Source organism: Lotus japonicus, chromosome 6 (genome assembly GCF_012489685.1).
Source record: "Lotus japonicus ecotype B-129 chromosome 6, LjGifu_v1.2".
Taxonomy (NCBI): domain Eukaryota; kingdom Viridiplantae; phylum Streptophyta; class Magnoliopsida; order Fabales; family Fabaceae; genus Lotus; species Lotus japonicus.
In genome coordinates this window covers 29,774,284-29,801,173 of record NC_080046.1, presented here as the reverse complement: position 1 = coordinate 29,801,173, position 26,890 = coordinate 29,774,284, and the positions used below count along the sequence as shown (strand labels likewise).

The 26,890-nt window shown below is 41.1% G+C and overlaps 1 pseudogene; it reads left to right on the top strand.

Annotated features, from left to right (window-relative positions):
* LOC130725184 (ARM REPEAT PROTEIN INTERACTING WITH ABF2-like) overlaps positions 1–26,890 on the top strand; it is a 53,467-nt pseudogene that overhangs the window by 4,385 nt on the left and 22,192 nt on the right.

Below are 26,890 nucleotides of genomic sequence, written 5' to 3'. Positions count from 1 at the left end.
CATAAACAACATCAGATAAAGCATAAGTCGAATTTATCGACGCCTATCATGCAATCATAGCTAAATATAGCAAGTTTCCCTAACCTCGAGCTGTTCCAGCTTCGCAAACAAAGTTCTCCTCAAACAATTGCTCTGAGTATTCCAAAGTTCCTTCAACTGAACCTCGGAGGAAAACAAAGCAGAAACCAAACAAAATCGATTAGTTCGATCGCAAAACAATACATAAACGATAGACAAAGCATTAAAGCTTCAGAATACGACAATCGGGTACGAAAGGACAAGTTTTCGAAAACGAAAAACTCCCCCCTAAAGGTAATAACCCACGGCCTCAAAGGAAAAAGGGCTTCGACTCTTTTTCTTCGATCAAATCAATTCACAAGGTAGTTTTAGGGTAAAACTAAGGCAAAGAAACTGTCAGAACAATTTTCGGACAATCGGGCCGAAATACGACTATCCAGGGGCATTTTGGTCCAAAATAAAGGCTCAAAACTTCAAAGTTATCAGTTCTGAAAACAAATTTGACAGCAATGATCCTCATGACATCCGTGACAACAAATCCTAAAGGCACGAAGTCAGATTAAGTCTTTTCGACAATAAAGTTTCGAAATGTGAGACAAAAAGGGTTTTGAAACAGTTTTTCAGATCCTGGACAACTGGATCACAATCAGCGTTTACTGACAGAGGTTTTAGACTCAGGGGAACGTAAGGAACATAACCCAACCAAGAAATCGAAGAAATCGGACCATTTTAGAAAAAGCTCAAAACTGTGAGCACAGAAACGACTTCAGAAACGCAACAGAAACAACAATCAGAGGTAGGTATCGTGTTAGTTACCTCGATACCTAGAAGTAGGGACGAACTGCACGAAGATTGGTCAAGTTTTCGCGAAAATCTCCTCCCCCCTTGCTCTCCACGAAATTCAGCCACAAAAGGAAGAAAATGAAGGAATTTTTGCTTTTTGAGCTATTTATAGGCAGGCGAAATCGCGGGAAAATGAAAATTTCGCGATTCCGATTTTTGCAGCACGATCACCGTGGAATTCTAAGAGAGATTCTGGCGTCAGAATTCCAGAACTCAAAACAAATATCTAAGATTTGGGAAAAACGATATCCAAAACGCCAAAAGCGGTGTAAGTTAGTCTGTCCCGAAAAACTACTTTTTGCTGTGATGCTCAGACGACAAAACTTCCAACAGAAGAAAGATTGGAAATGTCGAAACAAGTCTGGCAACACGAACGGAATCTTCGTTAGATGTCCCGAATAGAAAAAGTCTTCATCCTTCGCTCAAAACTAAGGTTTCGAAGCAAAGAAATTAGCGTCGGCGGACATCCGAAAAGTTAAACCTATCGTGCGTACAGTCTAGAGTTCCGAAATGAAACGCTGGTCGATGGAAAAATAAAGAGAAACTTTAAATTTTCCAAGAGTTCGAAATCTCACTTAAAACGTTGCTTTAAGAGCGAAATAGCCTATTCTGGACATGCTCGCCATAAGGCAGGTGTGCAGACGACTCGCACGAGCTCCGAAAGAAACAACGCCACATTCCTCGAGCAATTCCTGAACTTTCTTCTTCATTAATCTTTCTCAAATATCAAACTCCTGTCACGCTTACACTGATTCCACGCGTGAGTCGGAAATTAACTTGTTCCGAAAATCCGGGTCTTACAATACTCTCCTCCAAAAAGAAAGTTTCGTCCTCGAAACTCAGAGTTCTGAGAAAAGTCCGGAATACAGTTCCTTGATCTGGTCTTCCAATTCCCCTGTAGCATTGCCCGTGTCATTGTTCCTCATAACCTTTACTTAAGCAAGTTGTTTTCCCCTTAACTGTTTCACTCTTCTATCCCCACTGCTAACTGTCGGTGTCTCAAAAGACAAACCATCATTCAACTTCATGTCGTCTGGCTCGATCACTTGCGTCGGATCTCTTCTTGAAATGATACCGGTTGGCATTCCGTGAAGTCGCACAATCTTAGCCACTTACTTCTTTACTTTCGGTCGTCCGAAATTCTTCTTAAACTCAGTGCCTCTCTGTCATCTCAAAATAGATACCCAGCTTGTCCTCGTGATCTTCATCTACAGTCCAAAACTCCACTTGTCCGTTCGATAACTCCTAGATGAAATCTTGCGTTGGAATCTAATAGTCCATTAAAACACCTCCAACTTCGTAACTATCTTTACACACACCAAGTAATCAAACTTCTACTTAGTCACTATTCGAATTAAAACTCGACTTATGTCCTTATTCCTTGTCCTTCACTAATCTTATCCCCCTTCAACATCAATTTATCAACAACTTATAAGATAATCCTCCTCTTAATATCTAACAATCCGTTTTTACCGTCTTCTTCCTCGAAACTTCCCTCACTCAAACCTATTTACACTCACTGAAATCCCTAACCCTTCGCACAAATCGAGACTTATCCTCTAGAAGATTACATCATAACTATACCTCAAGGGACTTAACTAGCCATTGACTCTTAAACTCTACGAAACTCGTCAAAATATAACAACCTCAGATATTCGTCTTAATACTAACACCTTCCTTTTTGTGACTCAATCACCATCTCGTCAATCAACTTCTTAATTTCTCAATCAAATTCTGACAAACTTCAAGTCCTACACACCTTAGACAGACATTCATAGATTTAAAACCTAAACCTTCACCAAGTTTGGTCCTCTAATGACCTTTAATCCTTCAATACTTCTTAAATGAATATCAGTTTCTTAAAAACTATAACTCCTTCACTTACCCAAACGACCTGACCAGTGTCGTCATGCTTTCACATCCACAACTTATTATGCTAACATCATTCAAATCATATCACATGGCTCATTATGTCCGCAACCTTATAATCAACATCAATCGATCATCGACCTTAACACTCCACACAACCCAGAATTCCTTTACTTCAAGATCACTCTTATATTATACCTCAATGGTCTTAACCCGAAGCTCACCTTCAGGTCTTCAATCTTCTAAGATTCAACTCCTATTGTCACACCTACAACCATAAGATCTCCTATTCGTACGCGATTCTCGACTCTCAAGATTCAACCTTAACCCTAAGATTTCAATCCAACTTAGTAAATCTCACTTAGTAATCTTAGCATATTTCTTTGGAATCCATATCAACAACCTCAAGTATTCAACTTATGCTAAAACTTTCTTTCTCCAACTTAATCATTAATTCAACACTTTTCAAGCGAAAATTCATCTCTTAAGACTATAATGTCTCCACATATTAATCCAACGCTTAGCAAAACTTATTCCTCGAACTCGACTATAACATTCTAGTTCAGAGTTAATTCTTCTCAATCTCGCTACCATCAAGCTATCATCTAAAACCTGATTACATTCAACTTATTTAGTCTCTAACAATTCCACTCAGTAATCACATAACCTATGACTTCATAACTTCCGAGAAACTACTTAATACTTTTCCGGCATTAAACCTCTTGACTTAGTCTACCTCTACTTGGAGTAATCACACGAACTAACCAATCAATGTCTATACGACACTCATCGAATTCCAAAGATTTAAATCTTAATCTTTCACAATCAAGTGCTTAACACGAACTTTCCTCCCAAATCCGACTAATCCTCAATCAATTCAAATTCATCTTACACATCTTTCTATCAAAGTCCATAACCAGCTGTGATTCCGAATATCACCCCCTCAATATTAGGTTGATCAGGCCTAATACATCGAAGGTGGAAATTTAGAAAAACCCACTGGAACAGTCAATGAGTTCCTATCATTCAGTAGTCACAATTATCCCAACATCCAATCCTTAACGGTCCCGCTACGGAACTACGCACCCTCAACATAACACGTATACTACCCATAAGGAATCTCTCTAAGATTCGTTCTCCAGCTACTAGCTTCCTTATAATCGCATTGGTGGAAGACTACTTTCTAGACTTAGTGTGTTATTCTAAACCTCGTGTAACTTCTATAGCTAAAACACGAGTAGCAGTCAAATAAATTCTTAATAGGTGTAATAACTGTAAGGTCAAAGCTCAAACAGTATAACTAAGTTAGGCGTGTTGCACACGCTACGAGAGTAATGAAGCGTATTATACTGGAATGCGAAAGAATGGGTAGAAGGTTACCATCGTTCTTACGCTCTCCTCCGGTTAACCCCTCAGCTCCCTCACCGTCCATGATATAAACCCTTCCTCTAGCAGCAGGGCGCTTTACCCTTGCAGTGTTAACGGATGGCTCCCTCTTGGGCGCCTTACAGTCCACGGCTAGATGCCCCACTCGGTTGCAATTAAAGCATCTTGGTCCAGTCGCTGAACACTTGTCAGCAAAATGTCCAGTCTTCCCACACCTGAAACATGTCACACCCTTGTTGTCGGTTTGATTCCCTGCACCTCCAGTAGCAATGGTCATCGGTTTGTACTGTCCCGGGGTAAAACCTTCCCCTATAGGACGCTGATAAGGCTTCTTCATCTGAAACTTTCCTTTTCCTTGATAGCTCCGGGAACTTGACCTCATTGGTCCCCTAGTTCCAGCCCGATCCATCCTCCTATTCTTCATCAGTTCCACCTCGGTGGCCTTCTCAACCAAAGCTTGAAACCTCATAATCCCCAACGGTCTCACTGAGTCACCAATGTCAGCTCTCAGTCCCCTCACAAAGCGCTTGCACATATAGCGTTCATCAACCTGATCACGGAAAAACCGGAAGTGCTTGGCCAAAGATTCCAACTTAGCAGCATATTCCGGAATAGTCATGCTCCCTTGACGAAGAGTCAGAAACTGCGACTCACGCTCGTCACGAGCACTATCAGGAAAATACTTCTCCAGAAAAGCAGCACGAAAAGAATTCCAGTTCACCTCAACATGGTTTGCCTCCATCATCCCTCTGGTGCCCCTCCACCAGTACTCAGCATCGCCCAGTAGTAGATAAGTTGCCAGGCCCACCTTAGCCCCTTCACTAGTCTGTAGTACTTCGAAAATCTTCTCTATCTCTTGGATCCAGAGATCCGCCTCGTCCGGGTCAGTCCCGCCCGTGAACTTGGGTGGATTCTGTCTTATGAAATTATTCAATCCCCTGTTCTGGTCCAGAGATGCTTCCCTCTGACGCAGGTGTAGCTCGCGTGCGTCCTCAGCAGCACGCCTCTGTGCATTGTCATTCGTTTGTACAGTCATCGCTTGGACCAAAGTGGCCACCATCTCAGCAAGTTGGTTCGCGTTCACCATGTTCTGTATTCGTTTAGCAAACAGTCAGTACCAATCATAAGATAGTATTATGCATAGCTATACAATATGATTAGGTAGCAACTTCAATCAATTAAAGCGAAGATCGCTTGGCAGACAATCAATTTTTACTCTTTGCAGAGTCACACAACCTAGCACAGAAGACCTATTCCCCAAAGACTCCCGAAAGACTCGACAAGCTCTGATACCACAATGTAACACCCCGATTTCCAGGTGTCACTTTAATAACCAAAAATAAACTTTACGCGGAAAACAGGTAATTTTTTTTTGATTGTTTCCTTTTAATAAAAGCAATAAAGAAATAAAAACAAAGCCCAACAACTAAACTAACCGATAAACAACATATACAAAGGTACAGCCTCTGCTGCACTATCCCGTCACGCGCACACGCAGTGACTCCAAGGTAACATGCTCGTAGGCGAATATATACAAACCAAAACTGTACGCAAAAGCATCAAATATACCACTATCCAAGAGAAAGTCGGCCTCAAAATGGCCTCAACCCAAGACCCCTATAGTCCGACAGACTCTCTGTGATCCTCAGCAAGAGAACCACACAAAAGCCATATATCGGGAACCTACCCGGTCCCAAAAGTAAGACGAATCAGAGCTATGACAGTGACAACCAACTCAAAAGACTCTAACCACCCATATCCCACACTACTATCATCGACTCTCCCTCGATCAGCCATGAAGTCCGGGTCCTCGTCGAAAGCTTCAGTAATAGACATTTCGCTCCGGGTCTTTCCCGCACAACGAATCATCACGAACCGGCTGACAGACGCCTGGCAGCAGGCCGACCGCCCAAACACAAACATACAAACAAAGCCAAGGTGCTAGGGTCAACTTACAGAATACAATAGATATACAATCAACATGCGATAGAGGGGGGTATGTTTATATGTTGTATATATACATATAAGTTCTGCATTGTATCAAATCTCTAATACAATTCAATCATCAATACCTCAACAAATATAGTTAGAGTGCATGATATGTCAATGCAACGTCAATTAAGAGGGTTCCGAAGGAAATAGGCTGGGCACGATCGAGTCGGTCCTAACACTGGCATTGTGTCGACCATAACCCTCGGGTGTCACTTACAACCTTGACATAGTCGGATCAGTCCTAACCCTGCGGGTCGACTTTTCCCTCCGCTATGCCTGACATCAACAGGTCGATCCTAACCACACAGTCGATCATATCCCCCATCGAATGGCCGAGTTACCCGAAGGCATGCTGTACCCGAAGGTATATACTGTACCCGAAGGTATATAGATATACTGTACCCGAAGGTATATACTGTACCCGAAGGTATATACTGTACCCGAAGGTATATACTGTACCCGAAGGTATATAGATATACTGTACCCGAAGGTATATACTGTACCCGAAGGTATATAGATATACTGTACCCGAAGGTATATACTGTACCCGAAGGTATATAGATATACTGTACCCGAAGGTATATAGATATACTGTACCCGAAGGTATATGTCGATTCGGCGACAAAAGACAATTAATTATGAAAGGAGTGCGATCACCCTTGATGACTTCTTGAGTCATCTGACTCATCAAATCTCGATGGTCAAAAACTGCTCCGACCCAAACTCAAAACAACCCAAGAGTTAGTGTCGGTCAATACAACACAACTCCACCAACAAGAATACACGAGGGTCTAGTGTCGGTCAATACAACACAACCCAAACAAAACCCAGAGTCTGTGCCGGTCAATACAACACGACTCGAACAACACTACCAGGAGTACTAGAGTACTCGGTGACTTTCAATCATCACCATAGCCCACCTTGATGGCTTTCCCAATTCCAAACTCTCCAAACCCACAACATAAGTCGACTTTTCTTCGCCTTTCATAAATATTTTTCCCCTTCAGTTCTCCTATGCTTAAACGTTAATAAAAATGATTTCAATTCAAATTAGTCAAATTATGAGTTTATTTCTCAAAGTCTAAGTTTCCCAAGTCTTTATTTTTCGAAAGCTCTATCATTCAAAGTTTCCAAAAAATCAACCACCCAAAATACATTTCCCGGGGAAAGTCTAGGAATTCCAACGAATCCCAACAAATGGCTAAGTCTCAAACCCCACATTCGGACTTGCCTAGGGTTGTTCATCCAACCCGAAATGTCAAAGATCACCAGATCAATGAACCTCCACTCCGAAGTTGCGTCGAAACGCTCAATTCAACACATCATCAATATCATAAGTTATGAAAACAATCATAACAATAAATCATCATCATAAACAACATCAGATAAAGCATAAGTCGAATTTATCGACGCCTATCATGCAATCATAGCTAAATATAGCAAGTTTCCCTAACCTCGAGCTGTTCCAGCTTCGCAAACAAAGTTCTCCTCAAACAATTGCTCTGAGTATTCCAAAGTTCCTTCAACTGAACCTCGGAGGAAAACAAAGCAGAAACCAAACAAAATCGATTAGTTCGATCGCAAAACAATACATAAACGATAGACAAAGCATTAAAGCTTCAGAATACGACAATCGGGTACGAAAGGACAAGTTTTCGAAAACGAAAAACTCCCCCCTAAAGGTAATAACCCACGGCCTCAAAGGAAAAAGGGCTTCGACTCTTTTTCTTCGATCAAATCAATTCACAAGGTAGTTTTAGGGTAAAACTAAGGCAAAGAAACTGTCAGAACAATTTTCGGACAATCGGGCCGAAATACGACTATCCAGGGGCATTTTGGTCCAAAATAAAGGCTCAAAACTTCAAAGTTATCAGTTCTGAAAACAAATTTGACAGCAATGATCCTCATGACATCCGTGACAACAAATCCTAAAGGCACGAAGTCAGATTAAGTCTTTTCGACAATAAAGTTTCGAAATGTGAGACAAAAAGGGTTTTGAAACAGTTTTTCAGATCCTGGACAACTGGATCACAATCAGCGTTTACTGACAGAGGTTTTAGACTCAGGGGAACGTAAGGAACATAACCCAACCAAGAAATCGAAGAAATCGGACCATTTTAGAAAAAGCTCAAAACTGTGAGCACAGAAACGACTTCAGAAACGCAACAGAAACAACAATCAGAGGTAGGTATCGTGTTAGTTACCTCGATACCTAGAAGTAGGGACGAACTGCACGAAGATTGGTCAAGTTTTCGCGAAAATCTCCTCCCCCCTTGCTCTCCACGAAATTCAGCCACAAAAGGAAGAAAATGAAGGAATTTTTGCTTTTTGAGCTATTTATAGGCAGGCGAAATCGCGGGAAAATGAAAATTTCGCGATTCCGATTTTTGCAGCACGATCACCGTGGAATTCTAAGAGAGATTCTGGCGTCAGAATTCCAGAACTCAAAACAAATATCTAAGATTTGGGAAAAACGATATCCAAAACGCCAAAAGCGGTGTAAGTTAGTCTGTCCCGAAAAACTACTTTTTGCTGTGATGCTCAGACGACAAAACTTCCAACAGAAGAAAGATTGGAAATGTCGAAACAAGTCTGGCAACAAGAACGGAATCTTCGTTAGATGTCCCGAATAGAAAAAGTCTTCATCCTTCGCTCAAAACTAAGGTTTCGAAGCAAAGAAATTAGCGTCGGCGGACATCCAAAAAGTTAAACCTATCGTGCGTACAGTCCAGAGTTCCGAAATGAAACGCTGGTCGATGGAAAAATAAAGAGAAACTTTAAATTTTCCAAGAGTTCGAAATCTCACTTAAAACGTTGCTTTAAGAGCGAAATAGCCTATTCTGGACATGCTCGCCATAAGGCAGGTGTGCAGACGACTCGCACGAGCTCCGAAAGAAACAACGCCACATTCCTCGAGCAATTCCTGAACTTTCTTCTTCATTAATCTTTCTCAAATATCAAACTCCTGTCACGCTTACACTGATTCCACGCGTGAGTCGGAAATTAACTTGTTCCGAAAATCCGGGTCTTACAGTTCCAGCTTTGGTTAAGCATCTTCAGGCGCCGCTTCTGAGTGATTGTGTTCAGAGGCCTTTGCCATTTGAGCAGGAGGTTGAGAAAGGGAGCGCGTTCGCTCTAGGACTTCTTGCCGTCGGGGTAACTTAAACTTAGTTTTTCTATAACCGTTAGTCCGTTATTGTTTTTTACCCATGTATACTCACAATCGGCAGCTTTGAGAGTAATCCTCCTAGTCTCTGAGATCAGAGGTCTACCCACTTAATGTGATCTCAGAGTCTCGAATGATTAGTCTCATAACTGCCGGTTGTGATGATACATTGGAAAAAAATAATGATAAAGCCATAGTTATTTATTTTCTTAGACTTTCCTTAGTTCTGATATACTCTGCAAACTGAGGTTAAAGCTATAGTTCGATACCAAGTATTTTTATGCAATGCATTGGTGGAAGATTTATTTTATGTTAAATTGGCATGTTGAGTTTTAATTCTTTTGGAGTATTCTGGCTTAATGATGCAAGTGAATTGATGGCGTCTGATTGACATGTTAATAGAGAACAGAAGTAGTCATATTAGAACGGGAGATAATTTATTATTATAGGTTCCGTTTTGTGTTTGGTGCACTTTTTAGAACGAGACATGAAGTTGAAGAAGTGGAGAATAGAAGAACAAACTGCTCCATTCTGTTCTTTTTTCGTGCCAAACACTACCTTAACAATACTAAAGGAACGCTTTATAGATAATTAATTTGTGAGGATGTAATTTGTGGATCTGTCTGCTAAATAGTGTGTTATGCATAGTAGTCAAAATCGGGATTATGACTTTAATCAGGAAGGGGGTATTAATCGTAAATTGCATATCGTGAGATTAAAATAGTAAAAATTTAGCGAATTTTGTATATGTCTATCTTATATCCATGCATATAAATTCATTTATGTGCTTATATATAGCATAAATAACAAAATGAAAAACCACTTTTTGGTGCATTTATGGTCTCTGATTATGGGATTAACCTTACGGTTATGCCACAAGTCCACGACTAAGCGAGAAAAATGCTTAATTATAATTTACAACAAATGTTTCTAATAGGTTTTAGAAAATAAATTGGGAGCTGTCTGTACCCTGTCCCCCTTTGTCCTAAGCCCTAATGAAGATCTATCATTGCAAGCGAGTCTGCTTTACTATGTCCCTAATTTTGATCTGGGACTCAAGCGAGCATGTCTGTTACTGATAGCACTGGCAAATCAAAAGCTAACAAAGATAGAAGAAACTCAGAGGAAAATGCAGAACTGGAACAATATCTGTATATGAAAGCTTGGTAGAAGAAGAATCCTGAGGAAGAAGAAGATAACAGAAACAGAGAAGCTCAACTGAATCCTAATTCAGTTGAAGCTCTGTAACTACCTAACTGAATCCCTGATTCAGTTACAACAACCCAACAATATGCAAAAGCTAGCTAACTATGAACCATGGGTTCTTATTTATAGTCTCTCTAACCACAAGGTTTATTAAGCACTAAGCTAATTACTAAGCACTAAGCTAGTTCCCCTTATTGCGTCTAACATAGACTTGACTAATAAGAGGCTTCTGCATCCTCTTGACCCTATCAATACTCCCCCCCAAAAGAGCCACCTTGTCCTCAAGGGGAAATTGAGGGAAAGCCTTCTGCAGCTGATCAGCAACTTCCCTAGAGTCCTCACAAGAAGGTAAGTTGTCCCAGTGAACTAAGACCTCCAGGTTGCCCTCAGAATCTTCCCTCCACTGCAAAATCTCAGCAGGCTGCACCTCAAGTTCCAGTTCCTCAGAAAGCATAGGAGGTAATGGTTGAGGATGTGGAACAGAATGGGAAGCTTTCTTCAGTAAAGAAACATGGAACACCGGATGGATCTTAGCATGAGCTGGAAGCTCCAACTTATAGGCTACTGATCCAATGCGCTCAAGAACCTTGTAAGGACCATAGAACTTAGGGGACAGTTTGGCCACAGGCCTGTGAGCCAAAGACCTCAACTTATAAGGCTGATGCTTGAGAAATACCCAATCACCAACTGCAAACTCCACTGGTCTGCGATGCTTATTGGCTTGGACCTTCATTAACTCCTGAGCCTTCAGTAAATTCTGCTGAAGCTCCTGTAAAATCAAATCCCGTGCAGTAAGCAATTGGTTAACTGCCTCCACCTTAGAAGTGAAAGTAGAACCTTTGATGAGTGTTGGAGGGTCCCTCCCATAGAGAGCTTTGAAAGGGGTCATGCCAGCAGAAACATTGTATGTAGAGTTAAACCAAAACTCTGCCCAAGACAGCCAATCCACCCACAGCTTGGGTTTGGGACCAACAAAACATCTGAGATATGTTTCCAGACTTCTATTGACCACCTCAGTTTGGCCATCTGACTGAGGATGGTAAGCTGTACTGTATTTTAACTGAGTACCTGCCAACCTGAACATCTCTTGCCAAAATTGGCTAAGGAATAAAGGGTCCCGGTCAGAAACTATAGAAGTTGGAAACCCATGAAGCTTAACCACCTCCTTAACAAATAAAGCTGCCACATCCTTGGCAGAAAAAAGATGCACCAAAGCAAAGAAATGAGCATACTTTGTCAATCTATCCACAACCACAAAGATAGTATCCTTGCCCCTGGATTTAGGTAGGCCAGAAATAAAATCTATTGATATATCCTGCCATACTTGAGTAGGAATAGGCAAAGGCTGCAACAAACCTCCAGGAGCCAAGGTAGAGTATTTGTATCTCTGACACACATCACAAGCTTCCACATACTGTTTTACATATGTCCTCATTTCCTCCCAATAGAAAAAACTAAAAACTCGCTTAAAGGTCCTGAAGAATCCAGAATGTCCCCCTGAAACACTATCATGGCATTCAGCCAAGATCAAGGGAAGTCTATTAGAAGACTTAGATAAGACTAGCCTGCCCTTATAAAGCAATTTACCAGCCTGATATTGAAAACCCGGATGAGAATTTGGATCTCCAGCCAAGTCCTGAATGACCTTCTTCCATTTAGGTTCTTGCTGCACCTCTTGGAACCAATCTTCTCCATCAGCCATTTGGATCACAGAGATTGCTGAATACATGCCTTTGCGAGAGAAAGCATCTGCCATTGGATTCTCTTTGCTAGGTTTAAATTGTATCTCAAAATCCAGCCCAATAAGCTTCACTGCCCACTTGAATTGTTCCTCACTGAAGAGCCTCTGGTCAGTGAGAAATTTTGAACTTCTTTGATCAGTTTTGATTATGAAATGTCTCCCCATCAAGTAATGCTTCCACCTTTGAACTGCTTGAACCAAAGCCATAAGCTCCCTTTCATAAACAGATTTCAGCTGAGCCCTGGGTGAAAGACCCTTGCTCCAAAAAGCCAAAGGCCTACCCTCCTGCATTAGTACAACCCCCACCCCTTTACTAGATGCATCCGTTTCAAGGACAAATGTTTTAGTAAAATCAGGGACTGCCAGCAAAGGTAAATTTATCATAGCAGCTTTCAAGGTCTCAAAAGCTGTTGTAGATTCTGAAGTCCAAACAAAGCTATCCTTTTTCAGTAACTCAGTCAATGGCTTGGCAATTTTACCATATCCTTGCACAAATCTTCTGTAGTAGCCAGTCAACCCCATAAAACCCCTTAGACTTTTCAAGTCCTTTGGAACTGGCCAAGAACTCATGGCTGCAACTTTGGACTTATCAGCTTCTACCCCAGATCCAGTGTGGAAAATGTATGATATTATTTTGATAGGTAAAATGATACATGAGCAGTATTTATAGAATACAAATGACTAAAGACCTCGGCACTATTCTAGCCTAAAAATCAGGGAAAATATTCTCTCTATGAATGCTAATAACATTAACATAAAAGTCCTAATTAGCTGTACAAATCAGGCTCTAATTATTCTAATTAGTGTGCTAATTAATTGCATTTGATTTTCAACACCCCCCCTCAATCTGGGTGGAAGATATCTATCATACCCAGATTGGATCTGATATTTTCATATATGTTCCTTGGAAGAGCTTTAGTCATGATGTCTGCTGTTTGCTTGCATGATGGAATGTGATCAACACGTATAATCTCTTGATCAATTTTCTCCTTAATGAAATGCCTATCAATCTCCACATGCTTTGTCCTATCATGGTGAACTGGATTCTTAGCAATGCTTATAGCAGCCTTGTTGTCACACAGTATTCTCATGGTGTAATTGGTAGGAATTCTGATCTCATCCAGCATTTGTTTGAGCCAAATTCCTTCACAAATACCTTGTGCCATAGCTCTGATTTCAGCTTCTGCACTACTCCAAGCTACTACAGATTGTTTCTTACTTCTCCAAGTTACCATATTTCCCCATACAAAGGTGCAATAGCCTGTGGTAGATTTCCTGTCAGATAAGCAACCTGCCCAATCTGAATCAGTGTAGACTTCAATGCCTCTGTTTGAGTTCTTCTGAAAATAAAGTCCTCGACCAGGTGATCCCTTTAGGTATTGGAGGATTCTGTTCACAGTCTTCATGTGAGTCTCAGTTGGGTTTGACATGTAGCGACTAGCCAAGCTTACAGCAAAGCCAATATCTGGCCTGGTGTGAGTTAGATAAATTAATTTTCCAACCAGACTTTGATATCTATCTTTATCAGCTGGTATACTTTCCTCTTCACTTCTTTTGACCGGCTCTATGGGGGTATTAGCTTAATGCGGAAAAACGTGAATATTTTTTTTTTTGATTATATAAGCAAGACTGAAAGAATAAAACTCTAAAACGAAAGATAACATAACTAATATACAATATAAATACAGCCCCCGCTGTAGTACCAAACCTCGTCACGAGTAACCTTCAGTGACGGAAAGTAGTAGAAAGTAACGCCCGTAGGCAATATGTACAGACTAAAAGTAAAGGTTAAGTGTCCGCAACACAAACCTCAAAAATGAGAATAAGTTAGCCCAATCGGCCTAAAAGAAGACCTCCTAAGTCCAACCAACTCTCTGTGATTCACGTAAAGAAACCACACAAAAATCTATAGGCGGGAAACTACCTTGTCCTCAAGGAAAACAATAACGGTCAGAGCTAAGACTCTACTCCTACACTAATCCTATCTCGAGGAGCTCACACCAGCACTCAAAACTATGTGCTAGGATGATCGTCGTCTGAATCTGAATCCAGAACAACCAAGTCTATGTACACCTTCCGTCCTCCTCTTGCTACCGCAATGCGCTCCTGTTCCGGCATCTCGAACCTAGTTCCCCCCGAAGGGTGAATCATCGTGAATCAGTCCGCCATGGACATCTGACAAAGAGCGTAGTCCGCCAAAGCACACACAGAAGACGCGAGGGTCAACTCCAAAGAATTATGTAAATAATAAATCCAATAGGTAAAGATAAGGAGTAGCCACTTAGGCGTATAAGTTAGAGATAGCATCCTAGGGTTGTATATTTCACAATGAATATAAAAGACGATAATAACAATTAGCATGCATCAAATAGGATTAACAATTATCAATCACACTCAGCGACTAAGTCAGTATGCATGTTGCATGAAATGCAGATGACGGTTAACCCAGTTAACCAAATGCATTCTGGAACGGATGGGCATCAACGAGTCAATCCTAGCACCAGCCACGGTGGGACCATTTCTGCCCGCGTGCCTCTTACACCACACAAAGGTAGCCAGATCAGCATAAAACCCGAAGGCCTGCCATTTCGGTCTGCTACTAAGAGTCGCCTAATAGCGCTCTTACGCGGAAATCCGGGTCTTATGACCATTTTGGAATCCACCGAGGTCCGAAGTTCGTCTCGTGTTAATACCTCAAAATGAGTGCATGAATGCAAAGTGATTAGCCAAACAACGTCTCCGACCTCACTCGACACGTCGCCACGTGTTCTAACTAACTTATTTGTCTCTAAAAAGAATACCCTAAGGTAAAAGTCGATTCTGCGACAAAATACAATTAATCATAAACAGAGTGCAAACACTCACGGTAACTCTTCGAGTCATCAACGCTCTCACGAAGTCTCATGCTTCAGTGGAGCCTTATACAATCACGAAGTCTCACGCTTCAGTGGAGTTTTATGCTTTCACAAGGTCTCACGCCTCAGTGAATTTACACACTTGCACGAAGTCTCACGCTTCAGTGAAGTTCCATGCTGTTCACGAGGTCTCACGCCTCAGTGAAGATCCATACTTTTCACGAGGTCTCACGCCTCAGTGAAGATCCATGCTTTTCACGAGGTCTCACGCCTCAGTGAAGATTCACGCTTTCACAAGGTCTCACGCCTCAGTGAAGCTTCTCGGCACATCCCTTGGATGGCTAAACAAACTGCTCAAAGAGCGAAGGAGTATCGACATACTCAGAACTTACAGTTTTCCCATAACTTGGATTTCGACGACAATTCTCCTTTTCCAAAACTAATATTCAATTCCAAAGCTTGTATCTGAGAGTGTTATAATGATTTAAAGGTTTAGAGGTTGTTTAATGTCTTATGAGTTTTCCTTGTAAAAATAGCTTCCTTTTAGTCTTATCGCATTTCCTATAAGTTTCAAAGATCCCATAATCCCAAGTAATTCCCAGAGAATGTCTCGATCCACTAAAACCGTAACAAGGCCCGAACTCCGTTCGTCCTGTCAAACTTTCTCAAACTCTTGTAAAAATTTGGCATGACCTGCCCGTAATCCTCACTCTCCAGTACCACAGATATAGGTGTAATAGCATAGTTAAATTAGCACAGTCCAACAATCATAGCACATATATTAACACATCCTTGATTAACCATGTAGCACTTAGCATATAGAGCAGATATCACACATCCTAAATTAACCATTTAGCACATAGCATATGATTCAAACTAAAAAAAAACAGTCAGTAGATGAATAATCTACATTGTCAGCCGAAGCCTCAGAAAACATTTCCCAGTCAGACACAAATAAGTGCATAAACAGTAAATCAAGTCGAATGCGTCGACACCTAAAGCATTAGCTAATAGTTCAGTGAGTAGCCCTCACCTGTAGATTCTCCAGGGTTCTCTTCAAACGCTCCTTCACAATCAGCTCCTTGTTCTTCAGGAAATTCCTCAAAAGAACCTTAGAGTAAAACCCACAGAATTCCATCAAAATCTATCCGAAACTCAGCAATCAATACTCACTAAGGTTACACGAAGTAGCATATACTCCGAGGTACGATAATCTAGCGCGAAAGGACAAGTTTTCGAAAAAGAATTTTCTTCCTCCTCCTAGGGTAGCTCACGGCCACACTTCACAATTGTGTGTGCCGATTTTTCTTCGATCAAACTTGGTTCCTAGGCTTTTATTAGCCGTAACTAAGGTGAATCTAAACTCGGAAAATCTATCGGATCGAAAACTGTCGCAAGGGTATTTTGGTCATTATTTTTAACTAAGAATTTCAAAATCAGAGTTTCGAAAAACAAATTAGATGGGGTTGATACTAACGATGATTATGACGACTAATCTTACTAACGCTAAGCTCAGTCGAGGGTTTTAAGCCCAAAGGTTGGAACTTTAGCCAAAAATGGGTATTATGAGCAGAATTGAAACTCGGCGGCAATTCGGCGAGAATCGGCGAAATGTAATCCGCTAAACATGCTCAGGGGCACGCAGGGAATAAGTTTAGATAGAAAGATGAAGTTATTTGGATAGTTTTGCAAAAAAGCTCAAAACTTAGAGCACAGAAAAGCATAGAGAAAAGCGGCAGAATTTACGATCAGAAGTAAGGATTAGCATCAGTACCTTGAGACCTACGCGTAGCAACGAACTGTGGAACGATCAAGCAAGAATCGGCGAAAAACTCTTCTCCTCCTTCTCCTCTTGTGGCCGCGGGTTTGGGTGGGTTTTTGGGTGAGATTTTTGTTTTGTGTTGTCTAGTTTATAACCTATATATAGTGAATGAAATGGAAGATATTTATCAAAGATCGGATAAGTATGAATAGATATTTATCAAAGATCGGATAAGGATGAATAGATATTTTGAGAAGATATTTTGAGAAGATATTTTGTAAACCGGTACAGTTTATAGGAAATGGAAAACGCGGAAAAATGAAAATTTCGCGATCCCGATTTTTTTCCTGCACATTCCTCCGTGAATCCTTAGATAGGTTCTGGCGACAGAATTCCAAAATTCAACAGAGGTTTCTTGGAATTAAGACAAACGATCAAAAGTCGGTGTAAATCTATTTTACCCGATAAGTTACTTTTTGCAGTGGATGTCGGAAGGGAAAACTTCCTTCTGAAGAAAGATTGAAAACATCAAGAGAAATAGGCGTACGCGTGTGGAATCTTCATTTGAAGCTCCGAATAGAAAAAGTCTTCATCGTCGGTTGATTTTAGGTTTCTTGAACTATCAGGGTTTTAGTTTCGGCAAACTTCCGATGATTGGAATCGGACGTTTGTACATCCTAGGGTTTCACCTTGAAACGATTGTCATATAAGGATTAAGAGAAGTTCTAACATTTCTCTGAAGATTTTTGGAATTAGTTTCCATCGTGACTTTAAGTGGAAACTAGCTATTTACTAGGGTTTCTGCCCTAGGTTTAAGCGTATATCGATCGTGCTATACCTTTTATCGACTTTGATGCAATCCTTAGACTTTTCCTGAACTTCCTCCTTCATAAATTTATTCCTTTCGTTAAACTCTTGTTCAGGTTTCCCTTCACGATCCATCAACCCTAATCGTGAATAGGAACTTTATTCACTTATTTTAAGCTTAAAAACTTAAGTCTTACAAAATCCAGAGTGTACTTCCTCTGAGAAACATAAATGCCATTCTTTGTCCGAGCAATTTCCATCCCTAGAAAGTACTTGAGCTGGCCCAAATCCTTGACCTCAAATTCGTTTGCTAAAAGACTCTTTAGATGTTTAATTTGGTCATAATCGTCTCCTGTAATAACGATATCGTCAACATAGACAATGAATAAGGCTATCTTCCCATCCATAGAGTGCTTAGCAAACATAGTATGGTCTGTTTGGCATTGAACAAAACCATCTTCTTTGACAACCCTTGTTAGTCTGTCAAACCATGCTCTTGGTGATTGTTTTAGGCCATATAGTGATTTACGGAGTCTGCATACCATGTTTGAAGTGTTGGGCGATTCAAGTTGTAAGACCTGGATTTTCAGAACAAGTTAATTTCCGACTCACGCGTAGAATCAGTGTAAGCGTGACAGGAGTTTGATATTTGAGAAAGATTAATGAAGAAGAAAGTTCAGGAATTGCTTGAGGAATGTTGCGTAGTTGCTTTCGGAGTTAGTGCGAGTCGTCTGCACACCTGCTTTATGGCGAGCGTGTCCAGAATAGGCTAATTTCGCTTTAGAGCAACGTTTTAAGTGAGATTTCGAATCCTTGGAAAATTTAAAGATTCTCTTTATTTTTCCTTCGACCAGCGTTTCATTTCGGAACTCTGGACTGTATGCACGATAGTATTCACTTTTCGGAAGTCCGCCGACGCTAATTTCTTTGCTTCGAAACCCTAGATTCGAGCAATGGATGAAGACTTTTTCTATTCGGGACTTCTAACGAAGTTTCCGTCTGCGTTGCCAGATTTGTTTCGACATTTCCAATCTTTTTCCAGTACAAAGTTTTGTCGTTTGAGCATCACAGCAAAAAGTAGTTTTTCGGGATAGACTAACTTACACCGCCTTTGGGATTTTAGATATCGTTTTTCCCAAATGTCAGAGATATGTTTTGAGTTCTGGAATTCTGATGCCAGAATCTCTCTTAGAATTCCTCGGTGAACGTGCTGCAAAAATCGGAATCGCGAAATTTTCATTTTCCCGCGATTTCTCCTGCCTATAAATAGCTCGAAAATCAAAATATCTTCTCCATTTCACCATTCAAGGCCGCGAGTTTGAGGGGAGCAAGGGAGGAAGAATTTTTCGCGAAAACTCGACCAATCTTCGTGCAGTTCGTCCCTACTTCTAGGTATTGAGGTAACTAGCATGATTCCTACCTCTGATTACTGTTTCTGTTGCGTTTCTGAAGTCGTTTCTGTGCTCACAGTTTTGAGCTTTTTCTAAAATTGTCCGATTTCTCTGATTTCTTGCTTGGGGTTTGTTCCCTAGGTTCCCAAGAGCCTAAAACCTCTGTCAGTAATCGCTGATTGTGATCCAGTTGACAGGGATCTGAAAAATTGATTCAAAACCCTTTTTGTCTCACATTTCGAAACTTTATTGTCGAAAAGCTGTAATCTGACTTCGTGCCTTTAGGATTTGTTGTCACGGATGTCGTTAGGATCAATGCTGTCAAATTTGTTTTCCGAACTGATAACTTTGAAGTTTTGAGCCTTTATTTTGGACCAAAATGCCCCTGTATAGCCGTATTTCGACCCGATTGTCCGAAAATTGTTCTGACAGTTTCTTTGCCTTAGTTTTACCCTAAAACTATCTTGTAAACAGATTTGATCGAAGAAAAAGAGCCGAAGCCCTTTTTCCTTTGAGGCCGTGGGCTATTCCTTTAGGGGGGGGTGTTTCGGTTTCGAACACTTGTCTTTTCGTACCCGATTGTCGTATTCTGAAGCTTTAATGCTTTGTCTATCGTTTATGTATTGTATTGCGATCGAACTAATCGATTTTGTGTGGATTCTGCTTTGTTTTCTCCGAGGTTCAGCTGAAGGAACTTTGGAAGGTTCAGAGCACTTGAGTGAAGGAGCTTGTGATTTCGAAGTTGGATAAGCTCGAGGTTAGGGCAACTTACTATATTAGCTATGATTGCATGATAGGCGTCGATAAATTCGACTTATGCTTTATCTGATGTTGTTTATGATGATGAGTTGATGTTATGATGCTTTTCCATAACTTGTGATGTTGTGCTTTTGTTGGATTGTGCGTTTTGACGCAACTTCGGAGTGGAGATTCATTGATCTGGTGATCTTTGATATTTCGGGTTGGATGAACAACCCTAGGCAAGTTCAAATGTGGGGTTTGAGACTTAGCCATTTGTTGGGATTCGTTTGAATACTTAGACTTTCCCCGGGAAACTTCTTTTGGAGGGTTTTTGGAAACTTAGAAAGATTAGAATTTCGAAAATTAGAGACTTTGGGAGACTTAGACTTTGAGAAATAAACTCATAACCTGACTAATCCAATTCGAAACGTTTTTACTAAACGAATAATTATAGGGAACCTAAAGGAGAAAATGATTGCGAAAGACGGGGAAAAGTCGACTTTGGTTGTGGGTTTGGAGAGTTTTGGAATTGGGGAAAGCCACTAAGGTGAGCTATGGTGATGATTGAAAGTCACCGAGTACTCTAGTACTCCTGGTAGTGTTGTTCGAGTCGTGTTGTATTGACCGGCACAGACTCTGGGCTTTGTTTGTGGGTTTTGTGGTGGGAGTTGTGTTGTATTGACCGACACTAACTCCGAGTCGTGTTGTATTGACCGACACTGACTCTGGCTTTGACTTTGGGTTTTGTTGTTGGGGTTGTGTTGTATTGACCGACACTAATCCCTTGGGTTATCTTGTTGTTTGGGCTGTGTTGTATTGACCGACACTAGACCCTTGTGTATTCTTGTTGGTGGAGTTGTGTTGTATTGACCGACACTTACTCCGAGTTGTGTTGTATTGACCGACACTAACTCTTGGGTTTGTTGTGAGTTTGGGTTTGAGCTAAACACTTATGTGGTGAGGGCGATTCGATGTTTGGCTAACCATATTGCATCAATCGGGTGAATAACGGGAATGGTTCACCTGTGCATTTCATGGTGAATAACGGGAATGGTTCACCTTGCATTACTGATGAATAACGGGAATGGTTCATCATATGGTGAATAACGGGAATGGTTCACCAAGGATGAATAACGGGAATGGTTCATCCAGGATGAATAACGGGAATGGTTCATCCATAGTGAAGAACGGGAATGCTTCACTTGTGGCGAACGGGAACGCGTCACAAATCCGGATCATGATTGCATATCACGCATACATTCATTCTGACTTGAACTGTGTGCTGTTTGGTTATTGAAGCAATGTTAGAGCCATAACATGCTAGGATTGTTTATATATATATATATATATATATATATATATATCAACATATATCTATACTCTATATCACATGTTGAGTGTATACCTACTTATTTCCGTGAGTTGACCCTAGCGCCTTGGCTTTGGTTGCATGTTTGTGTTTGGGCGGTCGGCCTGCTGCCAGATGTCGATGGCCGACTGGTGTTCGATGGTCTCTCCCTCGGGGGGATCAGGTATGAGCTTGTGGATCGTGCTGCCCCCACCGCTTGGGTGATCTATCTTGTGGGTCATCGGGCGACGTACCGGGGAAGGGTCATGGAGGACCGGACTGACGAGCGTGAACATCTGACGAAAGGAGTTCTACGACGCATGGAGCTGAGCTTCAACTTGCCAACTTCAGTTCGCAGTGGACTTGGTACTTGGAGGGTAGGTTTAGGCAGGAGTCATATCTTGTGTAGAGCTCTGATTCGTTTTGCTTTTGGGACAGGGTAGGTTTCCGACGCATGACTTTTTGTGTGGTTCTCTTACTGAGGAATCACGGTGAGTCAGTCGGACCATAGGGGTCTTTGCTTAGGCCATTTTGAGGCCGAATTTCTCCCAGTGGATTGTAATTATAACTTTCTCACTCACACTTCTGGATCTGTAACTATTTGCCTACGGGCACACTACTTTGGAGTCACTGCGAGTGCGCGTGACGTGGGAGTGCAGCTGAGGCTGTACATGTTTATATTTGATGTATATTGGTTAGTTTAGTGGTTGGGTTATGTCTTTACTTTCTATTGCTTTATTTAAAAGGAATCAAACGAAAAAAAATTACCTGTTTTCCGCGTAGAGTTTATTTTTGGTTACTAAGGTGACACCCGGAAATCGGGGTGTTACACAAGTCCTGGAGGTATTTGCATATACACCTCTTCTTCTAACTCACCATTTAGAAAGGCATTCTTTATATCTAGTTGGTGAAGAGACCAATCTAGATTTGCTGCCAAAGATAACAGGACTCGAACAGAATTGAGTTTTGCCACAGGTGCAAATGTCTCTTCATAATCCACTCCATATGATTGTGTAAATCCTTTTGCAACCAACCGGGCTTTGTACCTGTTTATACTTCCATCAGCATTGTATTTGACTGAAAATATCCACTTGCATCCCACTGGCCTCTTTCCTTCTGGTATAGTGGTGATTTCCCAAGTCCCATTTTTTACCAGTGCTTGAACTTCTTCTGTTACAGCTGCTGCCCATTCAGGTTTCTGCAAAGCTTCTTGAATGTTTTTGGGAATTTCTATGTTGTCAACAGCAGCTACAAATGACCTGTATTTTTATGATAACTTTCCATATGAAACATATCTCTCAATAGGGTGTTGAGTACAAGTTCTCACCCCTTTTCTCATGGCAATAGGAATATCAGTGTCAAGTGCATTCATGTTAACAGGAACAGAATTAGGAACAACATTACCCGTAGGGACTTCATTTTCTAGGGCCTGGTTGGACTCATGATTCTGCGTTGGAGTTGTGCTCGACTCTACTTCCTTCCTCCTTTTCCTTTCATAAGTCTTCAAGTTTCCTCCTTGTACTTTTGGGTCTTGATTCTGTTGGGATGAAGTTAAAACTTCAACTCCATCATTTTCAGTTTCTGCTACAACTTCTGCTACAACTTCTGCTGTCCTTTCAATTGGCTTAGGTGTTGTTTCAGCTGGTTGAGAGGAGGCTTGGGTTGGTAAGGTTTGTGCAGGTTCAGTTTGTTCAAGTCCCAAAGATTGGTATTCCAAAGTTTCAGTTGGATACCTGTATGATTGCTCCCCCTGAATGCCAACTTTGGTATAATAGGCTTGATTCTCAAAGAAAGTTACATCCATAGTGTGGTAGAATTTTTTAGTTATGGGAGAGTAGCACCTATATCCTTTTTGGTGGGGAGAATAACCAAGAAAAATGCACTTGATAGACCTTGGGTCCAGTTTGCTACGGTGGGGGTTGAGGTTGTGGACAAAGGCTGAACATCCAAAGACTTTTAATGGAATGGAAGAAAGGATTTTGCTGGCTGGAAAGGTGGTTTGAAGTGTGGATAATGGGGTCTTAAAGTCAAGGATACGGGAAGGCATTGGGTTTATGAGATATGTGGCCGAAAGGACAGCTTCTCCCCAAAATTGTTTTGGAACATTAGTAGCCGACATGATTGATCTAGTCACTTCCAGAAGGTGTCTATTCTTCCTTTCCGCAACTCCATTCTGTTGGGGGGTGTCTACACAAGAACTTTGATGAACAATTCCAACCTTTTGAAGGTAGGAAGTTAGAGCAAGATTGTAATACTCACGACCATTGTCAGTTCTAAGTATCTGAATCTTGCTTTGAAATTGTGTTTGCACCATGTTATGAAATACTTCAAAAATCTTCCCAACTTCTGATTTTTCCTTCATTAGAAACACCCAAGTGACCCGTGTGTGATCGTCAATGAAGGTGACAAACCATCTTGAGCCAGTAATGTTGTGAACCCGTGAAGGTCCCCATACATCACTATGGATTAATGAGAAAGGTTGAGATGGTTTATATGGTTGTGGTGGGTAATGGCTGCGAGTATGCTTAGACAATTGGCAAGTTTCACACTGAAAATTCTTCTGGTTTTTATTGAATAATGAGGGAAAAATCTTTTCCAAGTACATGAAATTTGGGTGGCCTAATCTGTAGTGCCACAACATTACATCATTTTCACTACTTGGAACTGTTGCTACTGCATAAGAATTAAGAATGGGTTTTCAATTCTTCTGGTTTTTCAACTTTGAGGAGGTAGAGTCCAGCACACTCTTTAGCATTGCCAATCGTCTTCCCCGACTCCAAAATCTGAAATTCACACAGGTTATCAGAGAATTTAGCAACACATTTCAAATCTCTTGTAATCTTGCTAATGGACAACAAGTTACAATCAAGTTCGGGCACATATAAAACTGATTCAAGTGTAATATGTGGGGAGATAATAACTGATCCTTTACCCATGACCTTAGAATGTGTTCCATCAGCTATTCGAACAGTGTAGTTATAGGGACAAGGAGAATAACTACTAAACAAAGTTAAGTCTCCAGTCATGTGATCTGAAGCTCCTGAGTCAACGATCCATGACTCTATTTTTCCTTTGCTAGTGTTTAAGGCATATAAGAAATTACCTTTTTGAGCCACTGCAGCAGTACCACTTTTTCCTGCAGTTAACATGGTCTGCTGAAGGAGTTTTTGAAGAGTCTCCATTTGTTCTTTGCTGAATGGTGATGAATTAGATATTACCTCAGAGTTTTGGTGGTGAACCACAGTGTTTCCTCTGCCTTCCTTGCTTTTAAATTGTTTGGCTTCTGGAGGTTTTCCATATATACTCCAACAATTCTCCTTGGTGTGGCCTGGCCTCTTGCATTGATCACACCAGGGGCGAGTTTTCTTTGTTGGTGGCTGAGGTTGGTTTCCTCTTGCTGCCATTGCAGAGCTTTCAGTGGATGGGGCTGAGATGGATGTCCCTAGCATGAGTTTCCTCCTGCTTTCTTCCCTTCTTACTTCTGAGAAAGCTTCCCGAATTTTTGGAAGTGGTTTAGTTCCAAGTATCCTTCCACGAACCTCATCAAGATCCTTGTTTAGTCCCAATAGGAACTTGTAAATTCTCTCTTTTCCGACCAGGTCCTTGTATTTCTTCTGATCATCCCTACAGCACCATTTAACTTCTTCATATATGTCCAGTTGCTGCCAATGTCTGTTGAGTATGTTAAAATACTCAGTAACTGAGGATTCTCCCTGTCGAAGGTCATGGAGTATGCTTTTTATCTCAAACACAGCAGATGTATTGTCGACATCTGAGTACGTCTCCTTCAATGCATCCCATATATCTTTTGCAGTGTCATAGAACATGAAATTTTCACCAATTTCATTTGTCATGGTGTTGAGCAGCCATGTCATCACTTGGCTGTTCTCAAGTTGCCATTTTTGAAGATTGGTGTCCCCTTTCTCAGGACACTTGGAATCTCCTGTGATGTAGCCTTCTCTTCCTTTTCCTTGGAGGAAGATCGTGACTGGCCTTACCCATTGGTTATAGTTCTGGCCATTCAACTTATGACCAGTGATAAGGTGAGTAAGCCCGTCGTGTGAGCTGGTCGGAGATGATCCAGCCTCCGCCTTGAGTGACTCATCAGATTTTTGGTCTCCCATGGCTTGACGGTGCTAGGTTAGGGATGGTTCAGATCGCGCTCTGATACCATGTGGAAAATGTATGATATTATTTTGATAGGTAAAATGATACATGAGCAGTATTTATAGAATACAAATGACTAAAGACCTCGGCACTATTCTAGCCTAAAAATCAGGGAAAATATTCTCTCTATGAATGCTAATAACATTAACATAAAAGTCCTAATTAGCTGTACAAATCAGGCTCTAATTATTCTAATTAGTGTGCTAATTAATTGCATTTGACTTTCAACATCCAGAAATTATGTGGCCTAAGTATTCTAGTCTAGGTTGACCAAAGCTGCACTTCTTCTTGTTAGCCTTCAAGGAATTGGACCTCAAAGCCTCCAAAACCTGCTTCAAGTGTGTCACACGAGATGTCTCATCCTTGCTGTACACCAGGATGTCATCATAAAAAAATAGAGCATACTTCCTCAGATATGGCCGCAAAACTTCATTCATTAGGGCTTGAAATGTTGAGGGAGCATTGGTGAGGCCAAAAGGCATCACCACAAACTCGTAGTGGCCTTCATGAGTTCTGAAGGCTGTCTTTTCAATGTTAGAATCTCTCATTCTGATCTGGTGATAACCAGATTTCAGATCCAGCTTAGTAAAAACAGTAGCTCCCCCTATCTCATCAAGAAGCTCTTCTATGATAGGAATGGGAAATTTATTAGGTATGGTAATTTTATTCAAGGCTCTATAATCAACACAGAACCGCCAACCTCCATATTTTTTCTTGACAAGGATAATAGGGCTAGAATATAGGCTGATGCTGTGTCTTATCACCCCAGAATCCAACATTTCCCCTACCAATCTCTCAATTTCTGTTTTTTTGGTAGTGAGGGTACTTGTAGGGCCTCAAATTAGGGATGGCAGCTCCTTCATGAAGATGAATAGCATGGTCATGCCTTCTAGTAGGAGGGAGTTCCATAGGGTCTGAAAACACATCCTCAAAAGAAACTAACAAGTCCTTAATAGAAGTGGAAACTACCCTCTGAATCTCTTATTCTCCCTTGTGTGGTTCACACTGAATCAACAACCCCTCTCCTTCTTCCTTGAGGACTTGCATTAGTGCTCCAAATGATACTGCAGTTTTGGCCAAAGCTGGATTTCCAGTTATCTTGATGAACTGGTCTCCCTGTTTGACTGTCAGCTCTAGCTTCCCAAAGTCAGCTTTGACCTCCCCTAAGCCAGCTAACCAATCCAACCCCAAAACTATATCTACTCCAGTTAAAGTGAAGAGGTAGAAATCCTGTACCACTTCCAACTGCTGCATCTGTAGCTGCAACTGAGCACATTCCCCCCTGCACCTTACCTTGTGACCATCCCCAACCTCCACAAAATATGAAGGAGTGTCCTGAACTGGCAATTGAAATATGTCAACCAAATCAGTGGCAATAAAGTTGTGGGAGGCTCCACAGTCAATCAAGATTACCACAAAATTTTCCTTCAACCACCCTTCTACCTTCCAAGATCTGGTGGTTGTAAACCCTGACATGGAACTCAATGACAAATGTAAGGATTTCAGAGAATGCATGCAATCTTCAAAAACCTCTAAATCCTCCTCCTGATCTTCATCCAATATTATCATTCTGAATTGCTTATTTTTACATTTATGCT